This window comes from Crinia signifera, chromosome 1 (genome assembly GCF_055691185.1).
Source record: "Crinia signifera chromosome 1, ASM5569118v1, whole genome shotgun sequence".
Classification (NCBI taxonomy): domain Eukaryota; kingdom Metazoa; phylum Chordata; class Amphibia; order Anura; family Myobatrachidae; genus Crinia; species Crinia signifera.
In genome coordinates, this window is record NC_139217.1 from 412,145,472 (window position 1) to 412,160,384 (window position 14,913).

Genomic DNA, 14,913 nt, shown 5'->3' on the forward strand with positions numbered 1-14,913 from the left:
TTAAACATAGAAACATAGAATTTGACGGCAGATAAGAACCACTTGGCCCATCTAGTCTGCCCCTTTTTTAAACCTGTTACCTCAAACCATATTTGATCCTTATTTTTTTGTAAGGATATCAATATGCCTATCCCAAGCATGTTTAAATTGTACTACTGTATTTGCCTCTACCACCTCTGATGGGAGGCTATTCCACTTATCTACTACTCTTTCTGTGAAGTAATTCTTCCTCAAATTTCCCCTGAATCTTCCTCCCTCTAGTTTCAGTGCATGTCCTCGTGTTCTGTTGCTCCTCTTCCTGTGAAGAATGTCTCCCACCTGTACCTTGTTAAAACCCTTGATATATTTGAAAGTTTCTATCATGTCCCCCCTTTCCCTTCTCTGCTCTAAAGTATACATATTAAGATCTTTTAGTCTTTCCTGGTACGTTTTGTGATGTAGGCCATGCACCATTTTAGTTGCCCTTCTTTGTACAGTCTCTAATGTATTTATATCCTTCTGGAGATATGGCCTCCAGAACTGAACACAATACTCTAGATGAGGTCATACCAATGACCTATACAGTGGCATTATTACTTCTTTCTTTCTACTGCTGATACCTCTCCCTATGCAACCAAGCATCTGACTTGCCTTCTTCATTGCTTTGTTACATTGCCTACCTGCCTTTAAGTCCCCTGAAATAGTGACACCTAGATCCCGCTCTTCCTCAGTAGTTTCCATTATAGTGCCATTTATACTATATTTAGTCTTTGGATTTTTGCAACCCAAGTGCATGATTTTGCATTTTTTGGCATTAAACTGTAGTTGCCATGCTCTTGACCATTCCTCTAATCTACCTAGATCATCAATCATTTGTTTTACCCCTCCTGGTGTGTCTACCCTGTTGCATACCTTTGTGTCATCTGCAAAAAGGCACATTTTACCCTCAATTCCATTTGCAATATCACCAATAAAGATATTAAAAAGCACTGGTCCAAGTACAGATCCCTGGGGTACTCCACTTGTAACCTTTCCCTCCTTTGACTGTACTCCGTTTACTACAACTCTCTGTTTTCTGTCCTGCAACCATGCTCTTATCCATTCAACTATCTTAGAATCCAATCCCAAGCTTTCAAGTTTATTTAACAGTCTGCGATGTGGGACAGTGTCAAAAGCCTTACTAAAGTCTAGATAAGCTACATCTACAGCCCCACCTTGATCTATTACTTTAGTCACCCAGTCAAAAAAGTCAATAAGATTTGTTTGACATGATCTTCCCCCAATAAACCCATGCTGTTTTGGATCCTGTAAATTGCTGGTTTTGAGATATTCTACAACTCTTTCTTTTAAGAGTGTTTCCATCAATTTCCCTACTACTGATGTAAGGCTCACTGGTCGATAGTTGCTTACCTCTTCTTTGCTTCCACTTTTGTGCAGTGGGACTACATTCGCTGTTTTCCAGTCCTCTGGGATTACTCCAGTAGCTAGTGACTGGTTGAATAATTCTGTTATTGGTTTTACCAGCTCCCCTTTGAGCTCTTTTAGTATCCTTGGATGTATCCCATCTGGCCCCATTGATTTATCCACTTTCAGTTTTGAGAGTTCTGTGAGGACTTTCTCCTCTGTAAATGTACTTGTTTCTCCCTCAGTTTTCTGACTATACTTGCAACTTAATTGTGGCCCCTTCCCCTCTCTTTCAGCAGTGAATACTGCGCAGAAATAATTATTAATATTATCTGCTATTACATTGTCCCCCTCAAGAAAACTTCCACTCTCTGTCTTTAGTCTTATTATTCCACTTTTTGTTTTTCTCCTTTCACTTATATACCTAAAAAAAGTTTTCCCCCCTTTACCCACTGATTGGGCCATTTTCTTTTCAGCCTGTGCTTTTGCACATCTGATTACCTTCTTAGCCTCCTTCTGTCTAACAAGATACACCTCTTTGTCCTCATTCTTCTGCGTCTGCTTAAATTTATTAAAGGCCAACTTTTTTGCTTTCACAATACTTGCTACTTCTTTTGCAAACACAATGGCTTCCTTTTTCGTGTGTTTTTCCTAACTCTTTTGACACAAAGTTCTGTTGCTTTTAGAATTGCACTTTTTAATTTTTCCCACTTATCCTGCACTCCTTTCAAGTTCGTAGAAAGACAAGATATAAGCGATAATTCGCATATATCTAGAGAGCGCCACAGTTGGATGAATTCAATACAAATTTATTAATATAAAATAACACACAATAAAATTGTACAGACAATATAAGCTCATAAAAATACAAAAAAGTAAAAAGAATCAGTACAAAAAGTCAGTCTTTTAAATAGCATGGCTCACAAACCTTGTCTTATACCTTCTGAGGAAACCGCTGCTTACCCACATAGCGGAGAAACGCGTCAAGGGATTTTACCAGCTGGCACTCCGTGTAGCCGACTCAGAGCAACCGCTTAACAATCTACCTCAACCTGCCTTAAAAATTTCCAAGCCGTTCCAGAGTGACCTCCCCAGTGTGTTGCTATATTTAACAAGCAGCCGGCGTCTGACCGGTAATTCAAGCCACCGCAACCTGGGTGAGTGTTTGCACTGTGTCCTGACTTCTGTGATTCCTGGCAGTACAGCAAACTTCCATCTGCGCTGTTTGCCGGAGACGGATGGCTCGCCCCCTGTGAAACATCTCATCAGCGGGTTGTCAACAGGCGGCGACCGCTGACAGGGGTGCTGGAGCTGTCTGTTGAATATACACAGCACAACTGAATATTTCTCTCGGCTGTCCAAATTTCAAAGGATCTGAGGTCGGTTAATCATTGATAAATACTCTGAGTAAGCCACTGACATTTATAATTCCCCAAATCCATTTAGGGATCAATTTAAAGGACAATCAGCTGTCTATTACAGCCCTTGAAATCGTCAATAGGAGTGTGTGCGAATATATCGATTCTTTTTACTTTTTTGTATTTTTATGAGCTTATATTGTCTGTACAATTTTATTGTGTGTTATTTTATATTAATAAATTTGTATTGAATTCATCCAACTGTGGCGCTCTCTAGATATATGCGAATTATCGCTTATATCTTGTCTTTCTACATATTGTCCTCTTACAAATATACCTATTTGTACTTGGGAGCAGCCAACCATATTTACATCCATATTTACCTAATTGATTCAATAATCTTTGTGTAATTTTCCAGTTTTTTATTATTTTCTATTTTTTCCCCAAAAGGGGGTGTGGTCACTGATTGCGCCCGATTGGTTTGTTCTTTCTGAACCAGAGCTGTTATCCTTTCAAGTTCCTCCACTCTGCCAAAGAATCCCTTACAGAGTTTCCCATCTCTACAAAATCAGCCTTCCTAAAATCTAACACCTTTGTTTTTGTGTGCGATGAGTCAGTTTCTGTCTTTATTTTGAACCATACTGCTTGATGGTCACTGGATACCAGGTTTTCACCGACATTTATGTCAGATATTCTGTCACCATTTGTAAGTATTAAGTCTAATATTGCGTCCCTACGAGTGGGCTCCCTCACCAATTGCTGGAGGGATGCTCCTTGCAAGGAATTCAGCATGTCCCTACTTCTGGTGGAACTTGCAACAGGCAGCTCCCAGTTTACATCAGGTAGATTAAAGTCTCCCATGATTATCACCTCTCCTTTTAATGCCATTTTATTGATGTCCTGCAATAGGCTCTTGTCAAGTTCCTCTTCCTGACCTGGTGGTCTGTAGATCACCCCTATACGAAAAATCGCCTTCTCCCCTGTTTCTATGGTCACCCAAAGGGCCTCAGTTTTTTCTTCAATACTTTGTATTAAGGTAGTCTTTATACTTTTTTTCACATATATTGCAACCCCTCCTCCAATTCTTCCCATTCTGTCCTTCCTAAATAAAGTATATCCTGGTATAGCTATGTCCCAGTCATGATTTTCATTGCACCATGTCTCTGTAATAGCCACAATATCCAGTTCATCCCTTGTCATTATTGCAATTAGTTCTGGGATTTTATTTCCTAAGATTCTAGCATTTGCACACATAGCTCTTAAAGTTGTGTTTGTGCTTCTCCTGCTGCTAGCTATGTTCATCTTTGTGCCTATATCTATTCGGTTTTGATTGGTATTATCTTTTGTTGCAGTGGATAGGCTTCCTGTTCCATTTTCCTGCTGAGACAATACCTCTAGGTTTGGGGAGCAGATTTCTTCATTTGGTTCACTGCCCCCCTCTGCTAGTTTAAATAGTTGCTTATGAAGCTTCCAAACTTCTCACTTAATATTCTCGTTCCCCTTGAAGATGGGTGCAGGCCATCACTTTTATATAAGGCTCTGTCTTGCCAGGTAGCTTGACTTTGACCTAAATATCCAAATCTCTCCTCATTGCACCAATTCCTTAGCCAAACATTGAAGTTTCTGATTCTCAGAGTTCTATCTTCCCCTTGGTGTACTGGCAATACTTCTGAAAAAGTTACAGTGGTTGCCACCTGTTTTAGAGCAGTTCCTAACTTTCTAAATTCATCTTTTACGGCCATGACTTCAGCATTAACCAGGTCATTTGTGCCTAGGTGGACAATGACATCCACCTCCCCATCTTTTTTAGCTGCCTTTACAATTCTTAGCATGCGTTATTTATCTCTTGGAGCTGTGGCTCCAGGTAAGCACCTTACTTGTTTCTCTGCTTGAGTAGCATTTCCCAGATTAACTCATCTAATGATGGAATCTCCCAAAAGAAGTGCAGTCCTTTTTGGAGGTGAAATTTTCCTGGTCCTACAGTTAGTAGAGGTAGAAGTCCTCATATCTTCCTGTTCTTTATTGCCTATGTTGGTCATACATTCCAACCCTGCAAGAGCAGCATATGAGTTTTGCAGTGTGACCACTTGGGGAATGTGTCTGATGCCCTCTGTAAGTCTTTTCCTTTCAGAGCCCACAGCAGTCCAGGCAGAATGTCTTCTGGGGGCTCTCTGAGGCAGTGGTGGTTGCAAGGACACAGACATCCTACGTAGCTCAGCATGCAGTTTAGCTATCTCCTCCTGCAGCAAAGAAAATTGTTTGCAGATTTGACAGCAGCCAAGTCTCCAGAATGTCTCCCTCAAAACAAATGCATTACATCCACTGCACTGCACCAGGCCAAACATTGTATCAGTTGTATGGTAATAACAATAATATGTGTTTAGGCTTTTGTGCTCAAATTCACCTTTTTATGTGTTCTAACTCACCCGCTTCTGTTTCCAACTCACAAGTGACTTAAGTATTCAAGCTTCACTTTAGTCTGCAAGCTTCTCTCTCAATGAGCCTCTGCTTTGTGCTGGGTTGCAGTGTGGCCATGGAGGTGGTTAAAATATAATATTTTCTCAGGATTTTTTTCTAAGTATATAATGTGAATAATGTGAGGAGTAATGTATATAAGGTAAAGTGGTACTACAGTGTGATGTAACGTGAATAAGGGACACCATCACATGATATAATGTGAATAAAGTTGCACTACTGTGTGGCATAATTTGAATTGGGGGTAAAATTGTGTGGCCATGCCCCTTTCCAGCAAGAACACACCCCTGTTTGGGCTGCGCACCAAATGTGTGCACTGTTTCTATTTAAAATATTGCGGGTAGGAGCACCAAAATGATGACTGCTATGATGAGGGCTGATGGTGCTGGGAAAGGGGAGCAGGGTCAGAGGCAGAACTAGTGGCAGTGCTAGGGGGGCACCAGCCAAAATCTTGCCTAGTGCACCATTTAGGCTAGGGCCGGCTCTGCATGGGGTGCTGCCAAGTGTGCTGTATTAGTCTAGGGGTGATGCTAAGCGTGCCATATCAGTCCAGGGGTGATGCTAGGTGTGCCGTATCAGACTAGGGGGGATGCTAAATGTGCCGTATCAGTCCAGGGGTGATGCTACCTGTGCCATATCAGTCCAGGGGTAATTCTAGGTGTGAAATGGGGAAAGGGGAATATAGGGGATACCCCCGCACAAGTTACACCTAACAATGTGAAAATGAAATGGTATTGACAATTGCGTCTAATTATTGGTCCACAATATGAAATAATTACATGATATGTCACTCATGTGGAGGTGCACCCCTGAGAGTAAAAAGGGTACAATTCGGAACAAAAGAAAAAAGTACTCTCCTTTGTTTGGGGGCACGCTTATAAAGAAAAAACTTCTATGTAATGATGATAAATTTAAAACGTAGCTTTTATTATTATTCTTCTAAAAGGCTGTTGTAGGACATAAACATTGACAAACTACACAAAACATGAAGAATTGGATGAAACCAATTAAGACTTTATGGAGTCTCGCAATAGACAATTGACTTAAAGAATTATTGGATTTCTATTAGAATAACACTGGTAGACTATTATATTTTGGGTGTTAGTCCTCAGTGAATAAGTCTATTGCATGTTTATAAATGTTGCACTGGTAGCGAAATAAATGAATAATCAATTTAAACCGGTCACAACCAATAAATTGTATGGTGTGTATACACATGCGTGATTGGGGAATATAAATCTGTCTAAATCAGACAATTTTAGAGTACAATATTCCACTTAATTTAAGCAAACAGGAAATGCGGTGGTAGCCACTTGATCTGTTGTTAGTAATGAAAAAGATAGATCAGAGGTAAAGGTCGGCACAAAACTTAAAGTCATTCAATCACAGGTACTTCTGCTGTCTTGACCAACTAGTCCTAATTCTGGGCCAAAGCAGTGAGTGGACCTGTGTAGAAAGCCCAAAATTATAGAGGTGATTAGTATAGCATCTGCTGTCTCCTGCCTCGGGATAAGGTGCCCTGTTGATGGTAGTCAGTGCAGGGTCCAGCCGAAATCCTTCGGGTAGAGATGAGAGTGCTACTAATATGAAGTGTGAAGAGGGTGTGCTGAGGTAGAGTGCACGAAAGAGACGGCTTATATCCTATGGGTTAGTAGGCTGCTGCTTTCCATATGCCAAGACATTGGTGGAAAGTGAGTGGTACTCACCACAAGAGCACTGACAAAGCTTTCCTAAGCGAAACAGCTGTCTGCTCTGACATACTGCATTCGGCGCCGGCTGATCTTGACGCCGATACACAGCGCCGACCGGGACACATGCCTGAGAGCTCACGGAGGATACGGAGCTCTCTTGCAACAGGTAAGCGGTGTTAGCAGGGCCGGCGCCACCACTAGGCAAACCTAGGCATTTGCCTAGGGCGCCGGCCACTGGAGGGCGGAAAATGCCGCCCGGGTACCTGTCCTAGCTACGGCGCTGTCTATTTAAATCTGGCGGCGGAGGCAGCGGGGGTCCCTGCAGTCTATTAAAAATCACGAGCGCTATCCGCCGGGCTATGCGGAAGCGCTTCTAGTGTGAAAACTCTGGCAGCACGGCGCACGCTGATCTCAGCCAATCAGCGTGCTGCCAGTGTTTTCACACTAGAAGCGCTTCCGCATAGCCCGGCGGATAGCGCTCGTGATTTTTAATAGACTGCAGGGACCCCCGCTGCCTCCGCCGCCAGATTTAAATAGACAGCGCCAAACGACAGGTACCACCCCACCCCCCACCAGGCACCGGGGCGCCCCCAGCCCGACTCGCCTGGGGCGCTCCGGTGCCTTGCACCGGCCCTGGGTGTTAGCTACGCTGACCTGCCTAGCCATATCTCACTACCGCCGGGCAGAAGCACTCTCCACCTTCCCTGCCGACGAGTGCTAACTTTAGCCACACTGACCATATACTGTGTCTTGTATATTATTGGCCATTTTCAGACTAAGGATAAGATTTACAGAGGGAGCACAATTACAGCAATCCATTGCATTACCTTCTGCAAACTTATTATGGCAATCATCGTATTTCCATAAATACCTATAAGCCCCATTTTTCCTCTTCCTTTCCTTTATCTTTATTATCTGCTCTGCCACTTAATCTCTATTCAGGGAAGCCCCAAATCACCATATGTGATTCTTGGCAGGACCCTGCACTTACATTTGGGCAACAAGACACCACCTACTCACATTAAGTGACAGCAGACATTCCCATCCTTAAATTCACGCCATCTTGTAGTGAGTACCGCTCACTTTCCACCAATGTCTTGGCATATGGAAAGCAGCAGCCTACTAACCCATAGGATATAAGCCGTCTCTTTCGTGCACTCTACCTCAGCACACCCTCTTCACACTTCATATTAGTAGCACTCTCATCTCTACCCGAAGGATTTCGGCTAGACCCTGCACTGACTACCATCAACAGGGCACCTTATCCCGAGGCAGGAGACAGCAGATGCTATACTAATCACCTCTAAAATTTTGGGCTTTCTACACAGGTCCACTCACTGCTTTGGCCCTGAACTAGGACTAGTTGGTCAAGACAGCAGAAGTACCTGTGATTGAATGACTTTAAGTTTTGTGCCGACCTTTACCTCTGATCTATCTTTTTCATTACTAACAACAGATCAAGTGGCTACCACTGCATTTCCTGTTTGCTTAAATTAAGTAGAATATTGTACTCTAAAATTGTCTGATTTAGACAGATTTATATTCCCCAATCACGCATGTGTATACACACCATACAATTTATTGGTTTAAATTGATTATTCATTTATTTCGCTACCAGTGCAACATTTATAAACATGCAATAGACTTATTCACTGAGGACTAACACCCAAAATATAATAGTCTACCAGTGTTATTCTAATAGAAATCCAATAATTCTTTAAGTCAATTGTCTATTGCGAGATTCCATAGAGTCTTAATTGGTTTCATCCAATTCTTCATGTTTTGTGTAGTTTGTCAATGTTTTTGTCCTACAGCCTTTTAGAAGAATAATAATAAAAGCTACGTTTTAAATTTATCATCATTACATAGAAGTTTTTTCTTTATAAGCGTGCCCCCAAACAAAGGAGAGTACTTTTTTATTTTGTTCCGAATTGTAATTCTCGGTGTGCAGTATCAGCCTAGAGGGGATGTTAAGTGTGCCATATCAGTCTAGTGTTTGTGCTGCACACTTGTGTGGCTTATCATAGTTATCCACCTACCTCGGTGCAACCTTTTGACCTAGAAAAGGTGTGAGCTGTTCAGAATAGACTGGAAATGACTGGAAATGAATGTTATTGAGGTTAATATAGCGTAGGAGCAAAAAATAAAAACCAAAATTCTGCGATTTTAGCAGTCTTTATGCTTTTTTTTAACAAAAAATCAGAACCCAAAACCTAAAAAATCCAAACACAAAACACTTAGAAGGTGTTTTGCCAAAACCCATTAGAACCCAAAACCTCAAGGTAATCAGAACCCAAAACCCGAAAAGTGGCCGGTGCACATCCCTAGTTCAAATTGGATTTCCCCAAAAGAATCTGGACCAAGTTTTGGGTTTGGTTCGGATCCACAAAATTTCATGTCCCAAATCTGAATCCACTAAATTTTGTGGATTCAGCGCATGAGCTACTGGGAATTGTAGTCTAGCCTGGTGATTTGCTCCCTGTAAATAGTGTGAAACGTGTATCCATTTTAAATGTAGAACACTTATCTGCGCTCAACTTATGTGAATCAGTAAATGTAAATTAAAAAAATATATTTTTTTATTTTCTAAATCAGAAATCATTTAATAATTTTTTAAAATGTATCCAATAACAGTGTACAAAAACCTCTAGAAAATAAGTTATTTTATTGTAATCTCTTATTGTCATTAAGTTGCTGATAATTGTCTCTGTATGGAAATAAATAAATAGTCTTTTGTCTTATGCTTTTCCACTAATATTTATGTTAAAACATTTATGTTAAAACATTGTGTACCTTCAGTTTGGGCACATAAATGGTTACAGCGCATAAATTTGTGCTTCTCCCTCAGTAGTTAAAGAGCTCCAGACTTAGGGGGTATTCAATCTCCCACAGCCATTCCCGACGGGGGACATGGCTGCAGGGCCCTGTTCAGGGGATCTCGGCAGAACGAGCCTGACTTCACAAGCAGTTGGACTCATTCTGCCGATAACGGCCAGGAATTGACGAGCTCCCAGCCACAGCTCACTGATTCCAGGCCGCTTCTTGCGGCCACGCCCCCTTCTTGACCTGCGGCAGGCAGGACATTGAATCCTGCCTGCAAAATCTTGGTCGATCAGGGTCACGGCTGTTGGGCCAGCTCAGCAGTCGTGACTCAACATTGAATATCCCCATGGTGTCCTTCCATTTAAACCCACCACCTACCGGGAGGTGCCTACACCGTGAACTCTCCATGAGGCACAGACCTTTGCAGAAGTCAGTCGCAGCCTGTGGATTGGATGTTGGCTAGGCCTTTTGAGTCTCAGCAGCGTGCCACGTGATCGTGTGAAAGTTTGTTTTAGTAAAGTGTTGTCCTACCAATGCGCTTCAACCAATAACTGGTCTTCTTCTGGGATTGCATGTAATGATCCGGTTTATCTATAGTCTTACAAAGAATTATCAATGGGATTGGTCTAAATTGGCAGATCATGTATAAAGTTAAAACAAGAATTCATATTGCAGAATGATACAATTGCAATATTACTCCATGAGTTTTACTAATACTGATCAGGTAAGCTTAATTTTGTATAATTTAAGAATGTAGTCTCTATATACACCGGACAGATTTTAAAAATGCCAGGGACTAGACTTAAAAATGATTTATGAGTACATTTGATTTACTGTAAACTGTACAGACAACCAGTGCTGCCATTAGTCCTGAGACCAGACAGAGTGGTGGCCAAACCACTCCCTTGGCTAAACACCTGCATGCTGTCCCATCCACTTAACCTTTCAGCAGTTCAGCAATGGCTGAAGAGGACAGCTTGCACGGGCCAAGCAGGGTAACACGTGCAGTGGTAGCATATCTATATATCTTGCCTTCCAGCTCCTGCTTGCCTGTCCCTGTGTCCGGTTCATCCTCAGCAGTCAGTCCCAGCTTCTTTCAACTTTCACATGTCATTACTGGTTTTGCCTCTGCGGTCATCCCCAGTGTCTTCCAGCTCCCACACACAGCTGTATACCATACTGTCCTTTGGTGATGTGGTTCCACTGATTGATAGTGTAGAGATATTGGGCCCAGCAGGAGAGGGTGGTTTACATATTGGAATTGTACTGCTTACAGATTAACAACGGAGTGGATGAGATTACAAATCAAGACCCCTACAGAAAATAGGCACATCATCATGACTGCAATACCATTTCCTGCCAGTTCCTCACAAAATAACGTAATTCTGTGTTGTAAACTTGTAGATAAGGGCTTGTAGCAATGCCACCAAAAGATGTACATTCTGTATGCCCGAAGATGTACATGTACCCAGTATGGATGGTGTAATGGTTAGCATTACTGCCTCGCAGCACTGAAGCCATGGGATCGATCCCCACCATGGTCCTAACTGTGCGGAGTTTGTATATTCTCCCTGTGCTTGCGTGGGTTTCCTCTGGGTACTCCGGTTTCCTCCCACAATACAAAAATATACTGGTAGGCTAATTGGCGCCTAACAAAATTAACCCTAGAATGAATGTGTGTGTGTACATGTGACAGGGAATATAGATTGTAAGCTCCACTGGGGCAGGGACTGATGTGAATGTAAAACTATACTCTGTAAAGAGCTGCGGAATATGTATGTGCTATATAAGAAACTGTTAATAATAAATAATAATACCCAAGACCTACTCTCTCTGCATGGTTTTGCCCATTAGAAAAATATTTTGCTTTCCACACTAAATCAGGGCCATAAGGTAGAATAACTGGTGTCTCAAAACAATGATACATTTAACACAGGATAAATGATATTTCAAAGCTACAGTATAGCTCAACACCAGCCCACTGTACATGTGCTTAAGCCTTAACCTCATTTATTTTATGCATTTTTCATAAAATTATGCAAATCTGCCAATGGTACATTTTGCTGATAGAGGTATAACTCCATTGTGTGTAATTAAATGACCTATTTGTTTCTTTTTCTATTATTAAAATTAGACTCCATAAGTATTCAAGTTTATATATTGTGACGTTATTAGTCTAGGGATTATGCTAGCTGTAAGTGTTGTATATTCATATTTTCATCATATGAGTAATCAAATACAAAAATATTCACGAGACATAACACATTCATATAAATGTAAGGAAGATATGTAAATTGAAAAAAATGTATTGAAAATTAAAAACAAAACAGTTGCATGGAGTTTTATACTGTGGCAATGCCATATTTACAGCCGGGTGACGTGATTATGGCCTGGGGCACCATCTGCAGGACAGTAATGGCAAGCATTGATTAGCACAGAGTTTAGTTCGTTTTTGTTTTCTTAATATTATATTTTGATTTATGATTGATTCTGTTGGGTGCCCATTTCCTCTCCAATTCCAATTATGTCCAGTGGATCCTTTGTATGAATCGGACATCCTTTTCCTATTTACCTGTAAAGGTTGCGTTCAAGCAGATAGTTTGTCACATTATATTTCTTTATTATATAAATATTATTATTACATTTTAATTGTAAGGCACTACAAGTGGTTTGCAGCGCTGTACATAGGGCACACATTAGAGAACAATACAGGGTGCACAGATCTAAACAATACAGTAACAGAAAAAGTAAAACAGAGCACAAGTAACAATTAGCAGCATAGCTCTCAGTTCACAGTAAAGCTGAGATGTAGGGAAGCAAAGGAGTTGTCTGTGTATTAATAGGGGCGGGCTGCCGTTGGAAAAGGTGAAGGATTACAAGTGAGAAGAGATGCGGATATAGATGGGCACTGATCGTGGCTATATCTGTGTAATATTCAAAATGGATTATGACTTTTTTCACAGATACAGAAAAAATATATATATATTTATATAGAGATGCAGAACGGGTGGCACTCCAGAAACAAAGACAGAAGTCACAAGTGGTGTTCCTTCTGTCTTTATTTCTGGAGTGCCACCCGTTCTGCATCTGTATATTGGAGCGAGTCTCACCCTCTTCTCCTGAGAGGGCACCCGGCTTTTCTTGCTGTGCTATATGGAGTGCCGGCCATCCCTTGGATTCGCTATATTTATATAGATATATATTTCTATAAAGAGTGAACTTGTTATCTGTATTCTTTTTTAATGAGACTAGTAGTTATCAGTGTATTATGACATGGTCTTAGGTTCACATTATATTGATAAATATACAAAATTCCCCTTAAGTTTGTATTATGAAAAATTTGTTGTATTCACAATTTCTGGTCTAGGCCACAATCCACAAATAACATGTTGTACTTATCTGGTAGTATTTGAACAACAGGGACAACATAAATTTCCATACATAAATTCCACATGCCTTTAAATGAGATTCAACCTTCTTTAATCCCTGCTTAATTTACACACAGCGGCTGTAAATGTGGATACATAGCCATGGCAGCAGGATTTACTACCTTATGCTAATACAAGTACCTGAACTGCTTCAAGTGTATAGTCACACCGCCCACTGTTTTTCAATCCACAGCTCAATCTGCTATCTGTAGTATTGGTAGTTGATCCCTCCCTATGCTGAGTGCAAGAGATTATTAACAGTTTCCTACAGTATATTCGCTTTACAATGGGAACAGATAGAACAAAACTGGGTAATAACAAGCAGTAATAGAGGTAGGAAGGCCCTGCTTGCATGCTTATAGTATACAAAGAAATAGCACCTATCCTTATGTATCAATGCCTATCTGTTGCATAGATGTCAACCATATTGTAAGGGTTCTAGGCGGGCTGTTTGATATCATATCACGGCAGTGATGAACCAGGGTCAGAAGGATGAAAAAGTGAAGAAACAGAATATATGTGAAGGATACTGTATGTGTGACCTGTACAGTGGGGATATAATTGGATAGGAAATCTTATGATGAATGAGCGGTTCTGAAATGTGATAAGCTAGTCTGAAGAGATGAGTTTTCAGGGAACGCTTGAAGGTTTGGAGATCCATCAGAAACAGGATTTCCTTTGATGTATGCATGTTGAGAATAGCACAAAATGCTATCTACATGCCAAAGACACTTCCATGGCACTTCCATGAGATAGATCTGGTACAAACACAATGTTGCTGCCTTATTGCCAACTAGAAATTCCCATATTGCAAAAGTGCTACCAAGATGTGTCCGAATTCTCTAGAGAAATGCAATGATGCATAAAGTGCTAAATATATTACTGCCTCACAACACTCACGTCATGGGTTCAATTCCCACCATGGCCCTAACTGTGTAGAGTTTGTATATTCTCCCTTTGCCTCCATTATTATTTTTATTATATATTATTAACAGTTTCTTATATAGTGCACACATATTCCGCAGCGCTTTACAGAGAATAGTTGAACATTCAGATCAGTCCCTGCCCCATTGGAGTTTACAATCTATATTCCCTACCATATGTGCACACAGACATTCTAGGGTTAATTTTGTTGGGTGCCATTTTGCCTATCAGTATATATTTGGATTGTGGGAGGAAACCAGAGTACCCAGAGGAAACCGACGCAAGTACGGGCAGAATATACAAACTCCGCACAGTTAAGGCCATGGTAGGAATCAAACCCATGACCTCAGCGCTGTGTTGCAGACCATGAAAAGTCCAGGGATCAGCAGCTACAACAGCCTATCCGATGATCGTTTCACAAACTTGTTGTTGGTTTTCCTCAGGAGCTACATGAATATGTAAAGGGAGGGTTTAAATCACACAAAAAAATTATTTCAAGCAATGGGGCTGAGGGCAGTGATATCAGTGTACCAGGCCCCAATATTTCTGTTGCTCTCCCTGCCTATGACACACTGCTGTGTTAACAGCCTTACTGTTAGCTATTATGTACCTATTAACTAGCACTGATTATCTCTTTAAAGTCAAGCACCAGTTGGTTCCACTCACTTTGACATACTTGGTGCTTTGTTTAACCTTTAAACTAGTAGGGCAGTGACACTGCTGACAGACTTGAAGAAGTGATTAACAAAACTTAGGGCTTTGCTTAAGAAAACAACAGGAACAATGTCACTTTCCTAGCTCCTTCTACTTTCTCTTGGAATGCATAGCGGA